Source organism: Carlito syrichta, unplaced genomic scaffold (genome assembly GCF_000164805.1).
Source record: "Carlito syrichta isolate Samal-C Ts95f unplaced genomic scaffold, Tarsius_syrichta-2.0.1 Scaffold123321, whole genome shotgun sequence".
Lineage (NCBI taxonomy): Eukaryota > Metazoa > Chordata > Mammalia > Primates > Tarsiidae > Carlito > Carlito syrichta.
The window spans coordinates 246072-250378 of record NW_007067417.1 but is presented as its reverse complement, the minus strand read 5'-3'; positions in this window follow the sequence as shown (position 1 = coordinate 250378).

Genomic DNA, 4307 nt, shown 5'->3' with positions numbered 1-4307 from the left:
CTTGACCCCCGCAGGCTCCCTCCCCATCTTACCCGAGCGAGACCCCTGGCCTCTGACCTGCGAACTAGGCAGGGACGCCTCCCTCGGACCCTGAGAAAAAACAGTCCCCTTCTTCCGACTGCCGGTGGACACCTCCTCCCTCTCCCTCTGATTAGTGTGGGGCACTCCCGAAATAGGGACCAGCTACCCCTGGGAATGACCCTTTCCCACCTTCTCCCCCGACTTCAGATACCCTTACTCTTCGGGGCCTCTCCTGACTGATAGGGGATCCTTCCCCTCTCCGACTCGCACTTTGTCCCACCTGTAACTAGACGACCTTTCCCACCCCAGTGTTTGCTCTCCCTGCCCGCATCCAAGATTGAGGCTTCTTCCAGGCAACACAGCTCACTCTCCACCTTTTTGCATGCAAACTGTCCACCTTCCCCACCGTGCTGATCCCACATGCCCCCACCCCGACCCCACCCCTTCCAGGCCATCTGGTCTGGATCCCGCCATCCCTGGGGCCTGGCACCTCCTTGCTTGTCACCTCCGCTTCTCCTTCTGAATGGTCTTTGCGTGCCCTCTGTGCCCCTAGGCTTGGCACCGTGCACCTGTGACCACTTTCCGTCTGCCTCCAGCAGACAGGTCTCTCTCCCAAGCACCTTTCCTCTTTAGGGACCCTGGAGAAACAGAGTCTTTCAGCACCCTAGCTCCGTTTCTCACTCCTGTCTCGGGGTTGTATGCACAACAGCTTTTCCTACCACATTTTCGATGAAGCATACAGTTGGGAACATGAGTCTGTTGGTGTCATCTGAATCTGACTGGCTCTCTGGTATAAGGGCCAGAACTTGTAAAAAGCACCAGGTCACCGAAGGTTCCTGAAAGGAAGCGTGAGCTGCAGCCCTTCTGGAGCTGCGGCTCCTCCCTCTTTCTCTGAGGGGCTTTGTTGGGAAAGTTCCTCCTGGCTAGGCCACAGACCCTCCTTCTAGCTCTACCCCCAGGCCTCCCACCTGGATAGTCCGGCTGGAGCCTGTGGGCACTGTGGGGCTCCTCTCTGGCTCCCCTCCCTGCAGGCCTCAATGAGCCCTCTATCATACCCAAGCCCCTGCTGAAGGGCACATTGAAGAGCCAGGCCCTGCCCTCCAGATGGGACTGGGGTTTTCCATCCTAGCAGCCCTGAGTGTCTTCAGGGGAGGACTCAGGTGGAGCATGGGTTTGTCCAGGCACTGTTACAAGGCTACCACAGCAGTCTAGGGACAGAATTCTAGGTCCTCTCCCACTTTTTCTTGTCCAAATCAACCTGACCACTAAAGATGATATGTCACAGAATGACTGAAGACATCATATTCTTGCAGCTGGGCGGGACCACTTTGGGTGACCCTGTCATCCCTCACTTTAGGTGAACATCTGGTCATTTGATACTCCTATCAGCCCAAAATCTCTTTTCTTCCCCTTAAGCTGTAGCCATACTTTCCTAGCCCATAGCAACTTAGTAAATATGTTGGTTTCAGCTGTCAGTACTTGATAACACTCTTACCTGCCTCTTCACTGTGCACCTAACCTCTGGTGCCTGTCTGAGCCACAGAGGCTGTGAGGAGACCCAGGGTACAATAGGGGCAGTTCTTCTTGCTCTGGTGGTATTTCTACCTTGCCTGAATGTGGCTTTTGAGGTAGCATGTGTGTGCCCGTGCAGGCTCCCACATGTACACTTGGCCTCTGTCATCGCAGTCTCCGTACTTGGGCAACTGCACAGAGTAGATGTATAAACGCTCTAGCATTTTCTCTGTCAGAAACAGGAGATCTGAGATATGGGACTATTGTCCGGAGTCCTGAAATGGGTCAGTAATCTCACAAGGAAGTCATTTCTCTATTCTGTTCATGGAATGGTACCAGGGATGCTGCAAGTAGAGAAGTAGTGTTGATTCTTTTCCCTTTAGTGTACTCTGGACTGTTGGTTTTCCTGGAAAGCTCTTATGAAATGCCAACATTAAAAGCATCAAAAACATTTATATTGATCTTTAAGAACTTTTATGTTGATTTTTCTAATCATTTAATCAAGACAATTAGAAAATCATCCTGATAATAGAAAAGTCTTTGGGGGCAGATGTTCATTGTCTGTTTCTTTTGGTGCAGTAATTGAGTGATGCGGTAGTTGTTTCTTTAATAAGTGCAGTAGTTGAGTGGTGCCCACAGCTCTTGGTTTCCAGGCAGCCAGGAAGGTGCTAGAAGTGAAGATAGCACTGAAGTTAGGCTTGAGGCAGGGCAGTGTGATGGAGTCGTGGTGAGCGACCACGTGGGGTGGTGGTGAGGATGACCCCTTGGAGTGACTCTGAAGGTCTTGCTGAATTGAATGAAAGTCCTGATGATGCTGCCTTTGTCCCACGGGCCTATCCATGAGGAACGTGCAAGATAACGTGGTGGGCTTGTGCAGGGCAACTGTGCCCTCTGTGAAAGTGAACCCTGATCTAGGTCTTTTCAGGGATTATTGCACCCCCTTTTTTTTCAGGCACTCTGGGAAAGGACGCAGTCTAGTGGTGTTTGGGATGTCACTTTCGACTAGGAGGGTAATTTTTCTGCCAAAATCTTCCAAGTATACCTTTGATGATACACATTAAGCAGACACCGCCCTGTTGTGATACAGTAAATGCAAACTTAGAGGGTTCTGAAGTTGTACCGCCCACTCCATAGGCAGAGCTTTGTGTGACAGTCCCTGTCTTTGTGAAGAGCTGGAGGCTCTTTTCCCACCTTCTTCCTTGTGGTTGCAGAGGACTGGCTCCCCTAAGATGTCCACACCCTAACCCTGAACCTATGAACATGTCACATTACATGGCAAAGGGGGATTAAGGTTGCCAATGGGAGATGATTCTGGATTTTCCTGGTGAGCCCAGTGTAATAATAGGGTACTTGAAAATGGAAGAGGAAGGCAGGAGTGCGAGAAGGAAACAGGCAGAGAGGTGCAGAAAGATGCAACGCTGAGGGTTTTGCTGGGACGCCAGGCAAGGAAGGACTGCAGGCAGCTTCTAAACACTTGGCAAAGCTGGTACTGAGGGAGTACAGCTTATGGCCCCTGTCAGACTTCTGTGAGGTGATAGGTTTGGTGTTTCAGCTGCCAGCCTATAGGAATTTGTTACGGCATCAGCAGAAAACAAAAACATTCCTTTTGGGAAGTTGACTTTAGGAGGGCTGAAAACTTATTTTTCACTATTTTAATTGATTCAGTAAGCAGCCATGGACAGTTACCCTGCCTGTTTTGTGCAGATGTGGGGCGGGAACAGATGCAGAAGTTAGTGAGATCCTGAACCCTGGCCTTTATGGAGAATACTGCCTCTGTAACAGCAGAGGAGCCTCAGTGACCCTAAAGTACTAACTCCCAGCTAGGCGCAGTGGCTCAAGCCTGTAATCCCAGCACTTTGGGAGGCCGAGGTGAGCGAATTGCCTGAGCCCATGGGTTCAAGAACAGCCTGGGCAACTTGGTGGGACCTCATCTCTACAATAAATCAGAAAAATTAGCCTGGCATGGTAGCGCACACCTGTAGTTCTGGCTACTTGGAAGGCTGAGGTGGAAGGATCGCCGGAGCTCAGCGGGTCGTTGCTGGGGTGACTGTGAGCATGCCACTGCACCCCAGCCTGGACGAAGAAGTGAGACTCCGACTCTCAAAAAAAAAAGTGCCAACTCCCTGTGATGTTTCCTTCCTTGTAGATTTGAGATGGACTCTCAAGTACAGTAGTTGGCAAGTGCAACACGAGGCCTCTGCTAACACTTCCAGGAGTCTGACCACAGCAGCGTTAATAAATGGTGGCTTCTTCACGACATGCCATTGCATTCTCTTGGGTGCTGGGAGCACTGGTGTTTAAGGTCTAGAGTTGGTAATGGTCAGCGAGGTCTGCTCTTTATCCCTGCTCCAAATCGAAGGGAACTTTGGCACTGGGCGGAGTAGGTACTTGGGGCTGCCTGCTGTTGGGCATGGCACGGGAGGGAAGGCAGCTCTTCCACAGGGTGAGGGGGTGGGGAGAAAGCTGCTGCCAGGCCCCCTTCCACGGAGGCGGCCTTGAGAATGGGGTCCTCCTCTTCTCTGTGCAACGCTGCTGCTTCCTGCCCTCCTGGATCCTGGAAGGGAGGAGTCTGCTCTGGCAGCCGTCCTTCACCCTGTTTGTTCTGCCACGTGTCACATGCCGCTCCTGCGGGAATCAGAGAAGGAGACCCCCTTGTCTGTCAGCTGTGTGGGCAGTTGCTGCTCCTTTCCTCGGCCGTGTTAAGAGTGTGGAGGCAGGCCTGGGGATGGCCCGTGAAGGTAGGTGGCCCTAAGAATGGGGCAGCGGCACTTCCT